Here is a 14,165-nt window from a genome sequence, read left to right as displayed (position 1 = left end):
AGTGTGACTGGGAATGACGTCACTGGATGAGTTCTACCTATTTCTCAGTAACAGGTTTTATTTAAAAATGTTGTGGCAGAACCAAGTATCATAATTTCAATAGAATAAAATCTTAATTGTCAATTAAAATATTTCATCAAATATATCACATTTGGTTAATGTGGAACATTTATCAACTTAAGGTGCCACCAACCTCCTGTGATGTGGAAGGATACCAGTCACCAGTCAGTCATCAGGGTGACTTCACTCATGACCTCTGACTGCTGTTTAGATCTTTCCTAGCCTGAGTCCCAGATCTGTTTGTACTGTCTTGCTAACTTGAGCTGTAATATAAAAGATTCACCCCCCTCCAAAAAGTAAAAAACCTTTTCACATAACCTTCCCCTTGTACTGTCCAAAAATATGGAGACACTCCCCACTATTAAAATGTACTCAGAAAAATGTATTACCACCATGGATAACAATAACTGTAGCAACCCTGTACTTATAAACGTGGATATCAACTTTATCACAGTGGATGCCACGCAGGGCTAACGGGCCAGAAGGTTAAGGGTTCGCCGATCACCACAGACGAGCCAACTCTCTCTGCCTGTTTTATTACACTATGATCAGAGCTGGCCTCAGATAATGATGAGCTAGGGGGATATCAGATTTTCAACATTTTGGTGCAATATTTATAATTATGGAAGATATATGCAACACATTTTCCACCAACCAATGAGCAACACAGTACTGCATAACGATTACCGACTTTGAGTGCTTATCATCATGGTTTGCGTTATATATAACCTTACCTACTCAGTATTAAAGTCTTGGCTTGACAATCTCCCAATGTCTTTACATTTTTTGGTTTAATGGAATGGACAGTGCGCAGTTTGGATGCTTGAATTACATTAGAGGGGAGTGGATGAGCGTGTGCAGGTAGCCTACAGGAGACTTAAAGTAGCCTAATCAGACTAAAACATTGTGACTACTTATGTTTACGCCACACATAAAAGGTGATACATTTTAAAAGTTAAATGACAAGTATTTAGGCTATATTTAAGCTTTAGGTTCTAGGTTGAGAAATAGCAGCTTGGATCAGAAAGCAGGCAGAAGGTGTGTTGAGCTTTTCTGAATAACTGGGCCTGCTGTGATCATAGGTCAATGTGGCCACACTACATGGAACAACTTGACAGAATGATGATCAGCAAGAGACAGCGCATCAGTATGAGCAGTAAAAATACAGCCAGACTGGTCTGCTGCTGTGCCTTTCTAGAATCTGTCAGAGTAGACCCACAACTGATCCAAATGGAATGAATGGAATGAAACAATCAAATAACAAGGCTTATTAGGACATTTTTACTGCAGTCTACAGCCTAGAGTAGAACAATAATGCAATTATTCATTGTTTTTGCTGTTGTAGGCTAGGTAGGATAATTGTATTGTCCCTAAGCAAGATCAATAGGGGAGCTGCATGTGTCTTCACTGTTCTTTCATGCACAATGATGCACCTGGCCTCTGTGGTGCCTACCAGCAATTCCTATTTGTTGTTGTGGATTTATATTAAACATTGATGCAGCTTTGAATGCTTTTATGTGTGTTATGATTGCTAGTTAGCCTATCGCAGATCTGGACAAATGATCCACCCACCACTATTGTCACTATGAATGGTGGATAGAGGGCAGGATAGACAGTTGACTGGTAGACTATATTGACCTGTGGTATAGTAAGCGTGCGGAAAGCGTGTGCATTAGACAAGAACCAAACACTTTGATAGCAGAAGTGCATGCAAGCAGATGAGGACATGTGGTTCTATACAGTAGAATACATTAAATAGTAAAACCTGCCAAATGGTAAACGTAAATCAGCGAAAGAATGTGCCCCTTTGCCCAGAAAATAACACACACTCCCATATGCAAAAAAGTTTGACAACCCTCCCCTATTTTGGAGAATTTCTAACTGTCCCTAACAGGCATCTTTTGTGATCTTTCCCCCCTCAGAAACCCCCTGCTAAGAAGTTTGAGACCCTCTTGAAGGTGTGAGACAGACTGTCATCAGGTTGAGTTTGGTGTTAACCATAACAATGTGCCATCACTGTAAAAGACATTCATTATCATGTCAATCTCTCAGATAAAACATATTGTTGAATATATTATTGTCAAAGCAACTGTTTAGTGTCAAAGTGGATAGACAGTATGTTATTTGATTGTTCACTGCCTCCCTGTGGTCTCTGTTAGTCAACACATGGCTGCTGAAAGGGTTCTTGCTTACTCTGCCCCGCCCACTCTCTCCTCCCATCCCTGTCATAACATTGGCCGTGTTCCAGGTTAAATACATTGCAAACACTTGCCAGACCTCACAACTCTTGGATAGGGTTACGGTTAGTAAATAATTAGTTGAAATGTTACTGAAGCCCCGTTTCCATTGACACGTTGAAGTCAACCAGGTTGGGCTGGCCTTGGTTGGCTAGCTCGAATTGCGTTTTTACTGCCTCCAGAAATGTGAAATTATATCATGTTGCTCGAGCCAATATGTGACTGTGCAGCTGGTTTAGGTAATGTTGCAAGCTAGCAAGATGTTGAAGAATTTGTATTCACCTTCACCATGCTGTAACTAACGCTGACTCATACTCCTGCCAGTGCCAGCCAGACTCAAAGCCATGTATTTAGCTAAACGGTTAGCGTCATCGCTAGCATAACAGACTAGCTAGCTAGCTTAATTCCTACGTTGCTTGCCATGGCATTGGCTATTTGCTAGCTAGCTAGCCAACAAAACCAAACAACAGGTTTGATATGATGTAGCCTGCTTTCAATATGACCTGGCCAGCTAAAATTTGTGTTAGCTAATTCAAAAATAAATGAATGATCCAGCTATGGTGGTAATGTATGTCTCACTACAGCAGTGGTGCTTGTCCATGTGCTAGCTAACAGCAACAAGCCCAGATGAGCTAGCTAAATGTGGTCTCAGCATCCAGCAGTGATCAGCTGGTGGTTGCATAGTAACGGTGTCACCAGCCCGAATTCATGTTAGCAGGCAGTATTAAACTAGGGAAATTGTGTCACTTCTCTTGCGTTCATTGCACGCAGAGTCAGGGTATATGCAACAGTTTTGGCTCGTTGCGAACTAATTTGCCAGAATTTTACGTAATTATGACATAACATTGATGGTTGTACAATGTAACAGCAATATTTAGACTTATGGATGCCACCCGTTAGATAAAATATGGAACGGTTTCGTATTTCACTGAAAGAATAAACGTTTTGTTTTCGAAATGATAGATTCCGGATTTGACCATATTAATGACCTAAGGCTCGTATTTCTGTGTGTTATTATATTATAATTAAGTCTATGATTTGATAGAGCAGTCTGACTGAGTGGTGGTAGGCAGCAGCAGGCTCGTAAGCATTCATTCAAACAGCACTTCACTGTGTTTGCCAGCAGCTCTATGCAATGCTTCAAGCATTGTGCTGTTTATGACTTCAAGCCTATCAACTCCTGAGATTAGGCTGGCAATACTAAAGTACCTATTAGAATATCCAATTGTCAAAGGTATATGAAATACAAATGGTATAGAGAGAAATAGTCCTATAATAACTACAACCTAAAACTTCTTACCTGGGAATATTGAAGACTCATGTTAAAAGGAACCAGCAGCTTTCATATGTTCTCATTTTCTGAGCAAGGACCTTAACCTCTACGGGCTAGGGGGCAGTATTGAGAATTTTGGAAAAAATATGTGCCCATTTTTAACTGCCTCCTACACCAACTCAGAAGCTAGAATATGTATATTATTGTTCAGGTTTGGATAGAAAACACCCTAAAGTTTCTAAAACTGTTTGAATGGTGTCTGTGAGTATAACAGAACTCCTATGGCAGGCAAAAACCTGAGAAGGTTTCATGCAGGAAGTACCCTGTCTGACAAGGTGTTGTTGTTCTTGCTTCTGTTTATTGAAGAGTCAGGATCTTAGCTGTAACGTGACAATTCCTAGGGCTCCAATAGGCTCTCAGAACCCGGGAAAAACCTGAACGATGACGAGGCAGCCTCAGGCTGAAACACAGAATCCCCTTTTCCAAGTGGCCCATCAGAGGACAATAGAATTAGGCGCGTGCCCGATTCAACCCCGTGCAGTATTTTCCTTCGGCTGTTTAGCTAATTGCAGATTCCCGGTCGGAATATTATCGCTTTTCTACGAGATAAATTGCATAAAAATTGATTTTAAACAGCGGTTGACATGCTTCGAAGTACGGTAATGGAATATTTAGAAATGTTTTGTCACGTTTTGCGCCATGCGCACGACCGTGATTTACCATTCTGATAGTGTCTAGAACGCACGAACAAAACGCCGCTGTTTGGATATAACGATGGATTATTTGGGACCAAACCTACATTTGTTATTGAAGTAGAAGTCCTAGGAGTGCATTCTGACGAAGAACAGGAAAGGTAAGACCATTTTTCTTATATGAAATGTGATTTTGGTGAAGGCTAAACTGGGTGGGTGTCTAAATAGCTAGCCCGTGATGGCTGGGCTATGTACTTAGAATATTGCAAAATGTGCTTCATCCGAAAAGCTATTTTAAAATCGGACATATCGAGTGCATAGAGGAGTAATGTATCTATAATTCTTAAAATAATTGTTATGCTTTTTGTGAACGTTTATCGTGAGTAATTTAGTAAATTGTTAGTAAATTCCCTGGAAGATTGCGGGGGGTATGCTTTTTCTGAACGTCACATGCTAATGTAAAAAGCTGGTTTTTGATATAAATATGAACTTGATTGAACAGACATGCATGTATTGTATAACATAATGTCCTAGGTGTGTCATCTGATGAAGATCATAAAAGGTTAGTGCTGCATTTACCTGTGGTTTGGGTTTTTGTGACATTATATGCTAGCTTGAAAAATGGGTGTCTGATTATTTCTGGCTGGGTACTCTGCTGACATAATCTAATGTTTTGCTTTTGTTGTAAAGCCTTTTTGAAATCGGACAGTGTGGTTAGATTAACGAGAGTCTTGGCTTTAAATAGCTGTAAAATAGTCATATGTTTGAAAAATTGAAGTTTTCGGATTTTAGAGGAATTTGTATTTCGCGCCACGCCCATCATTGGATATTGGAGCAGATGTAAGAGGTTAACTTAATATAATGCATCAATAAAATCTATTTAGTCTCAAATAAATAATGAAACATGTTCAATTTGGTTTAAATAATGCAAAAACAAAGTGTTGGAGAAGAAAGTAAAAATGCAATTTGTGCCATGTAAAAAAGCTAATGTTTAACCTCTATGGGACCGGCGGGACGAATTCGTCCCACCTACGTAACAGCCAGTTGAATCCTGTGGCGCGATTTTTAAAACGTTTGAAATGCTATTACTTCAATTTCTCAAACATATGACTATTTTACAGCTATTTAAAGACAAGACTCTCGTTAATCTAACCACACTGTCCGATTTCAAAAAGGCTTTACAACGAAAGCAAAACATTAGATCACAAAAACCCAGAAGACAGCTAAATGCAGCACTAACCTTTGATGATCTTCATCAGATGACACACCTAGGACATCATGTTATACAATACATGCATGTTTTGTTCAATCAAGTTCATATTTATATCAAAAAACAGCTTTTTACATTAGCATGTGACGTTCAGAACTAGCATACCCCCCGCAAACTTCCAGTGAATTTACTAAACATTTACTAAATTACCACGATAAACGTTCACAAAAAGCATAACAATTATTTTAAGAATTATAGATACAGAACTCCTCTATGCACTCGATATGTCCGATTTTAAAATAGCTTTTCGGTGAAAGCACATTTTGCAATATTCTGAGTAGATAGCCCGGCATCACAGGGCAAGCTATTTAGACACCCAGCAAGTTTAGCACTCACCAAAGTCAGATTTACTATAAGAAAAATGTTATTACCTTTGGTGTTCTTCGTCAGAATGCACTCCCAGGACTTCTACTTCAATAACAAATGTTGGTTTGGTCCCAAATAATCCATAGTTATATCCAAATAGCGGCGTTTTGTTCGTGCGTTCAAGACACTATCCGAAAGGGTAAATGAGGGTTACGCGCACGATGCATTTCGTGACAAAAAAATTCTAAATATTCCATTACCGTACTTCGAAGCATGTCAACCGCTGTTTAAAATCAATTTTTATGCAATTTTTCTCGTAAAAAAGCGATAATATTCCCGACCGGGAATCTGTGTTAAGGTTCAGAGACGAACGAAAATAAAAACATGGGGTCGACTCGTGCACGCGCCTAAGCCCATTGTCCTCTGATAGAGCACTTGCCAAAAGCGCTAATGTGTTTCAGCCTGGGGCTGGAATTACATCATTCAGCTTTTTCCCGCCTTCTGAGAGCCTATGGGAGCCGTAGGAAGTGTCACGTTACAGCAAAGATCCTCAGTCTTCAATAAAAAGAGCCAAGATGAACAACAACTTGTCAGACAGGCCACTCCCTGTTCAGAATCTTCTCAGGTTTTTGCCTGCCATATGAGTTCTGTTATACTCACAGACACCATTCAAACAGTTTTAGAAACTTTAGGGTGTTTTCTATCCAAAGCCAATAATTATATGCATATTCTATTTACTGGGCAGGAGTAGTAACCAGATTAAATCGGGTACGTTTTTTTTCCGGCCGTGTAAATACTGCCCCCTATCCCCAACAGGTTTACAAACCTCCAAACGAGCTTCAATGCCATACAACACTCCTTCCGTGGCCTCTAACTACTGTAAAACACTAGTATAACCAAATGCATGCTCTTCAAACCATTGCTGCCCGCACCCGCCCGCCCGACTAGCATCACTACTCTGGACGGTTCTGACCTAGAATATGTGGACAACTACAAATACCTAGGTATCTGGCTAGACTGCAAACTCTCCTTCCAGACTCAAATTAAGCATCTCCAATCCAAAATGAAATCTAGAATTGGCTTCTTATTTCGCAACAAAGCCTCCTTCACTCACGCTGCCAAACATACCCTCTTAAAACAGACTATTCTACCGATCCTCGACTTCGGCGATGTCATTTACAAAATAGCCTCGAACACTCTACTCAGCAAACTGGATGCAGTCTATCACAGTGCCATCCGTTTTGTCACCAAAGCCCCATATTCGACCCACCACAGCGACCTGTATGCTCTCATTGGCTGGCCTTCGCTACATATTTGTCGCCAGACCCACTGGCTCCAGGTCATCTATAAGTATTTGCTAGGTAAAGCTCCACCTTATCTCAGCTCACTGGTCACCATAACAACACCCACCCGTAGCATGCGTTCCAGCAGGTATATCTCACTGGTCATCCCCAAAGCCGACACCCACTTTGGCTGCCTTTCCTTACAATTCTCTGCTGCCAATGACTGGAACAAATTCCAAACATTGCTGAAGTTGGAGACTTATATCTCCCTCACTAACTTTAAGCATCAGCTACAGTGGGGAGAAGTATTTGATCACTGCCGATTTTGCAGGTTTTCCTACTTACAAAGCATGTAGAGGTCTGTCATTTTTATCATACTGTATGTACACTTCAACTGTGAGAGACGGAATCTAAAACAAAAATCCAGAAAATCACATTGTATGATTTTTAAGTAATTAATTTCCATTTTATTGCATGACATAAGTATTTGATACATCAGAAAAGCAGAACTTAATATTTGGTACAGAAACCTTTGTTTGCAATTATAGAGATCATACGTTTCCTGTAGTTCTTGACCAGGCTTGCACACACTGCAGCAGGGATTTTGGCCCACTCCTCCATACAGACCTTCTCCAGATCATTCAGGTTTCGGGGCTGTCGCTGGGCAATACGGACTTTCAGCTCCCTCCAAAGATGTTCTATTGGGTTCAGGTCTGGAGACTGGCTAGGCCACTCCAGCACCTTGAGATGCTTCTTACTGAGCCATTCCTTAGTTGCCCTGGCTGTGTGTTTCGGGTCGTTGTCATGCTGGAAGACCCAGCCATGACCCATCTCCAATGCTCTTACTGAGGGAAGGAGGTTGTTTGCCAAGATCTCGCGATACATGGCCCCATCCATCTTCCCCTCAATACGGTGCAGTCGTCCTGTCCCCTTTGCAGAAAAGCATCCCCAAAGAATGATGTTTCCACTTCCATGCTTCACGGTTGGGATGGTGTTCTTGGGGTTGTACTCATCCTTCTTCTTCCTCCAAACACGGCAAGTGGAGTTTAGTCCAAAAAGCTCTATTTTTGTCTCATCAGACCACATGACCTTCTCCCATTCCTCCTCTGGATCATCCAGATGGTCATTGGCAAACTTCAGACGGGCCTGGACATGCGCTGGCTTAAGCAGGGGGACCTTGCGTGCGCTGCAGGATTTGAATTCATGACGGCGTAGTGTGTTACTAATGGTTTTCTTTGAGACTGTGGTCCCAGCTCTCTTCAGGTCATTGACCAGGTCCTGCCATGTAGTTCTGGGCTGATCCCTCACCTTCCTCATGATCATTGATGCCCCACGAGGTGAGATCTTGCATGGAGCCCCAGAACGAGGGTGATTGACCGTCATCTTAAACTTCTTCCATTTTCTAATAATTGCGCCAACAGTTGTTGCATTCTCACCAAGCTGCTTGCCTATTGTCCTGTAGCCCATCCCAGCCTTGTGCAGGTCTACAATTTTATCCCTGATGCCCTTACACAGCTCTCTGTTCTTGGCCATTGTGGAGAGGTTGGAGTCTGTTTGATTGAGTGTGTCTTTTATACAGGTAACGAGTTCAAACAGGTGCAGTTAATACAGGTAATGAGTGGAGAACAGGAGGGCTTCTTAAAGAAAAACGAACAGGTCTGTGGGAGCCGGAATTCTTACTGGTTGGTAGGTGATCAAATACTTCTGTCATGCAATAAAATGCAAATTAATTACTTAAAAATCATACAATGTGATTTTCTGGATTTTTGTTTTAGATTCCGTCTCTCACAGTTGAAGTGTACCTATGATAAAAAATTACAGACCTCTACATGCTTTGAAAATCGGCAGTGTATCGAATACTTGTTCTGCCCACTGTATTTGAGCAGCTTACCTATCGCTGCAGCTGTACATTACCCATCTGTAAATAGCCCACCTAGCTACCTACCTCATCCCCATATTGTTTTTATTTATTTTTTGCACACCAGTATTTCTACTTGCACATCATCATCTGCACATCCATCACTTCAGTGTTAATTTGCTAAATTGTAATTGCTTTGCTACTATGGCCTATGTATTGCCTTACCTCCTTACTCCAATTGCACACACTGTATATACATTTTTCTATTGTGTTATCGACTGTACTTTTGTTTATCCTATGTGTAACTCTGTGTTGTTTTTGTCGCACTGCTTTGCTTTATGTTGGCCAGGTTGCAGTTTTAAATGAGCACTTGTTCTCAACTGGCCTACCTGGTTAAATAAAGTTGAAAAAAAAAATACAAAAATAAAATCTACTTATACCTGGTCAGATTTCTTTACAACAGACATAACCACAAACCATGTTCCCACACTGAAGCTCCAAGATAATATGTGCACAAAGTCATGCAGATTATCACGTTTCAAAGTAAGACCCAGATGCAGACAACGTTGATTTAACGAGAGTCTTGTCTTTAAAATGGTGTAAAATAGTAATATGTTTGAGAAATTGAAGTAACAGCATTTCTAAGGTATTTGAATATCGCGCCACGGGATTACACTGGCTGTTGAGTAGGTGGGACGCAAGCGTCCCACCTAGCCCATAGAGGTTAACAACAGTTTAATAATCCAGCAGGGGCAGGCAAAAGACAGGTCAAGAGCAGGCAGGGGTAAATAATCCAGATAGGGGGGCAAAGGTACCGGACGGCAGGCAGGCTCAGGGTCAGGGTAGGCAGAGGTAAGTAATCCAGATACGTGGGGCAAAGGCAGGCCTGCTCAGTGTCAAGGCAGGCGGAAAAGGTAAAACCGGGAAAACTATAGAACAGGAAAAAATCAAGAGACAGGTACAGAAGGAAAAACGCTGGTATAAATACACAGGGGATAATGGGGAAGATGGACGACACCTGGAGGAGGGTGGAGAAAGCACAAAGACAGGTGAAACAGATCAGGATTTGACAGTACCCCCACCCCCCTAGTTGCGCCCCCTGGCGTCCTACCTGGTTGACTAAGGTGTCGGCGTTAGAAATCCACGATGAGGCCTGGGTCCAGGATGTCACTGGCAGGGACCCAGCACTTCTCCTCTAGGCCATAACCCTCCCAGTCAACCAGGTACTGGAAACCCTTGCCCTAAGGTCGAACCTTGAGGAGACGCCTCACCGTGTATGCCGGTTGGCTGTCGATGAGATCGGGGAGAGGGGTGGGCCTGGAAACAGGAGACAAAGGGCTGTGAGACATGGGTTTAACTCTGGACACATGAAAGGTGGGGTGTATATGAAGGGTACAGTCATGAGGTGGGAAGGATGGTCTCGGGCTCCGGGGTGGTAACCGTGGGGCTATAGCGGCGAGACAGGGCATATGGCTTGACGTTCTTGGACCCCGGCTGATAAGAGAGGGAAAAGTAGAACCTGTTAAACAGCAGGGCCCATCTTGCTTGCCTGGAGTTGAGGCACTTGACGGTGTGGAAGGCAGGGATTCAGCTTAAGGTCCAGGGCAGAACATTGGGACAGGACAGCCCTCACTCCAACATCCGAAGCATCGGCCTCAACCACGAACTGATGGGAAGGGTCATGATGAACCAAGATAGGAGCAGTGATGAAGCTGTGTTTGAGGTTCCAGAACGCCCGGTCACGGCAGAGTACCACGTGAATGGAACCTTGGTAGAGGTGAGTGCTGACAGGGGGGAAGCCAGGGTGCTGTAACGTCAGATAAAGTGACGATAAAAGTTGGCAATACCCAGGAAACGTTGCAGCTGCACCCTGGACATAGGCTGAGGCCAATCCACCACCGCTCTCACCTTCCTGGGATCCATCTGGACACTCCCAGCAGAGATGATTAAACCCAGAAAGGGGATGGGTGGGGCGATGGAACTCAAACTTCTCCGCCTTCACAAACAGCTGATTCTCCAGAAGTCATTGAAGAACCTGCCAGACGTGGAGCACGTATTCTTGGTGGGAGTGGGAGAAGACGAGGATGTCATCAATGTAGACTAAGACAAACCGGTTCAACATTTACCAGAGCCTGTAACACAGCAGGGCCATTGGTGAGGCCAAAAGGCATGACCAGATACTTGTAGTGGCCACTGGTCATGTTGAAGGCGGTTTTCCACTCGTCCCCCTCTCGTAGGTGGTAGGCGTTCCATAGATCCAGCTTGGAAAACACAGTGGCCCCCTGTAGCGGCTCGAAGGCAGAGGAAATGAGTGGTAGCAGGTAACGGTTCTTAACAGTAAAGTCATTGAGTCCCCGGTAGTCAACACATGGGTGCAGGGTCTTGTCCTTAATACTCCATGAAGAAAAACCCTGCCTCGGCAGAAGAGGAAGAGGGATGGATAAATCCTGCAGCTAGTGAGTCCCCAATGTAGGTCTCCATAGCCTTGGTCTCCGGTCCCGACAGAGAGTATGAACATTCCTGGGGTGGTGTGGTGCTAGGGAGAAGGTCAATCCCGCAGTCATTGGGTTAGTGCGGCGAAGTGGACCGGATCTTGCTGAACACCACTCGGAGGTCCTGGTATTCCGCTGGGATGGTGGAGAGTTCCAGGGCATCTTCTGAGCCCCCAGGAAGATGTCCCGGGGCAGGTTGTGCTGACTTCAGACAATGGACATGGCAGAATGGACTCCAGCCCATGATGGCACCCATAGACCAGTTAATGTGGGAATTGTGTTGCCTGCGTCCAGGAGAATCCCAAAACCACGGGAATCTGACGAGACTTAAGGAGCAGAAATTCAATAGTCTCGCTGTGATTCCCTGACACCCGTAGGTTAATGGGAGTGGTATTGTGAGTGATCCGGCCTATAGAGCACCTGTCCCGCGCTCTAACATCTATGGGAATGGAGAGTGGTTGTTCAGCTTGGAAGCCAGGGTAGCGTCCACAAATCTCTAATCGGCCCCAGAGTCAATGAGTACTCGGAGAGGTTTAGGATGGTTTTCCTACAGCAGGATGGCATGAAAAGGGGTGTGAGCAAGGGAAGCAGAATAGTTCTCCATATGGCCCACCAGAGTACTCGCTCCTGCCGGTGAGCCTGGTCTTTTTAAAGGGCAAGAGGACACAAAATTACCAAGAGACCAGCAATACAGACAACTCTTCATGTTGATCCTGTATTGCCGTTCCGCTGGCGACAGCCCAGCTCTGCCTAGATGCATACGCTCGGGAAGCGGTGACTCAGCCGTCTTCGGTGACTCGGGGAGGTCAGGAAGCCTCGGCTTCTCTCGGCAACGGGACTGTCGGGACTTTCGGGATGACTCGGAGGCCAGGTGGAATCCCTGGATGTCCGAGTGAAATCTCATTTCCTCTCCCTCCTTCGTTCCCGTAATGATGAAGGAATCGAGATCCGTAGGTAACTCCCGAGCAGCAAGCTCATCCTTGACTTAGTCCGAGACGACGTGCAGGAACATATCGAACAGCGCTTCCTGGTTCCAAGCAATCTCCCCTGCATAGTCTGCCACACTGTGGGAGTCCTGCTGAAGCTGGATTAGCTTCCGGGCAGCTTCTCTCCCGGAGAACGGGGCATCAAAAACCTTCTTCACCTCTCCCACGAACCCCTCCAAACTAATGCATATGGCCGGCTGTTGTTCCCATACAGCAGTAGCCCAAGTGAGAGCCCTCCCGGACATCAACGTGATGAGGTAGGCTATCTTGGAGCGATCCGAGGGAAGGAGGAGGGCTGAAGCTCGAGGACAAGGGAACACTGAGCTAGAAACGCCTAACTGGTGCTCGGCTCTCCATTGAAGCGTTCTCGGGGCAGATAAGCGGGGCTTCCGAGAAGATGGAGTGACTGGTGAGGGGTGACAGATTACCTGTAGTTAGTACTACATCCACCCAGGTCTCTGTCACCAACACTACAGATGTACCTGTAGTTAGTACTACATCCACCCAGGTCTCTGTCACCAACACTACAGCTATACCTGTAGTTAGTACTACATCCACCCAGGTCTCTGTCACCAACACTACAGCTGTACCTGTAGTTAGTACTACATCCACCCAGGTCTCTGTCACCAACACTACAGCTGTACCTGTAGTTAGTACTACATCCACCCAGGTCTCTGTCACCAACACTACAGCTGTACCTGTAGTTAGTACTACATCCACCCAGGTCTCTGTCACCAACACTACAGCTGTACCTGTAGTTAGGTCTACATCAATCTAGGTCTCTGTCACCAACACTACAGCTATACCTGTAGTTAGTACTATGTCCACTGAGGTCTCTGTCACCAACACTACAGCTGTACCTGTAGTTAGTACTACATCCACCAGATGGCCATCTTTGACGCTGTCCTTGTATCTAATCAGTGCAAAGAGATTTGTGTCATTATATGTAACCAGTATGTATATGTTATGTTGGACTAAAAGACAGGGTGGAAATATGATATTTCTCTATTCTCTTTCTCTTTGGGGCAGGTAGCCCAGTGGTTATAGCGCTGGGCCAGTATCCAAAAGGCTGCTAGATCAAATCCCTGAGCAGACAAGGTAAAAATCTGTCGTTCTGACCGTTAACAAGGCAGTTAACCTATTGTTCCTAGGCAGTCATTGTAAATTAGAATTTGTTCTTAACTGACTTGCCTTGTAAATAAAGGTTAAATAAAAAATAAAAATCTGTAAAACTGTGGAGATATTGTCAGAACTTCTGCTTTTTCATTCTGAGTAATTCTTCACAGTCAGCATAGATAGAACAAAGACCCCTATGGTAATTGGTGGCCGGTCACACCTCGAGGAGAAGTTTCGCATACGTACAGATCTAGGATCAGGTTTGGTTAAGGTTAGGATCGCCCCCCCGCCCCCGATCCTAACCTTAACCATTTTTGGTGGAAATGCATAACCGACCTAAGATCATTATCTAGGGACAACTTCTCCCTACACCACCAGTCACAGAGTGAGATCCATAATGTGTTCTCCATCTGAAGGCTGGTGGTGCTGTAAACTCAGTCAGGATATATGTAGTCTATATGTCAATTAACAGGATACCAATTTACTTTAGCAGATCCAAAATTGGGACCCTGTGAATTCACACATACATCATATAGCATGATATAAGGCTGGTGGGAGTCACGTGGTGGCCAGTGTTGTGTAAATATCACAC

The sequence above is a fragment of the Salmo trutta genome, chromosome 11 (genome assembly GCF_901001165.1).
Source record: "Salmo trutta chromosome 11, fSalTru1.1, whole genome shotgun sequence".
In the NCBI taxonomy this organism is placed as follows: domain Eukaryota; kingdom Metazoa; phylum Chordata; class Actinopteri; order Salmoniformes; family Salmonidae; genus Salmo; species Salmo trutta.
This window is presented reverse-complemented; position numbering follows the sequence as displayed.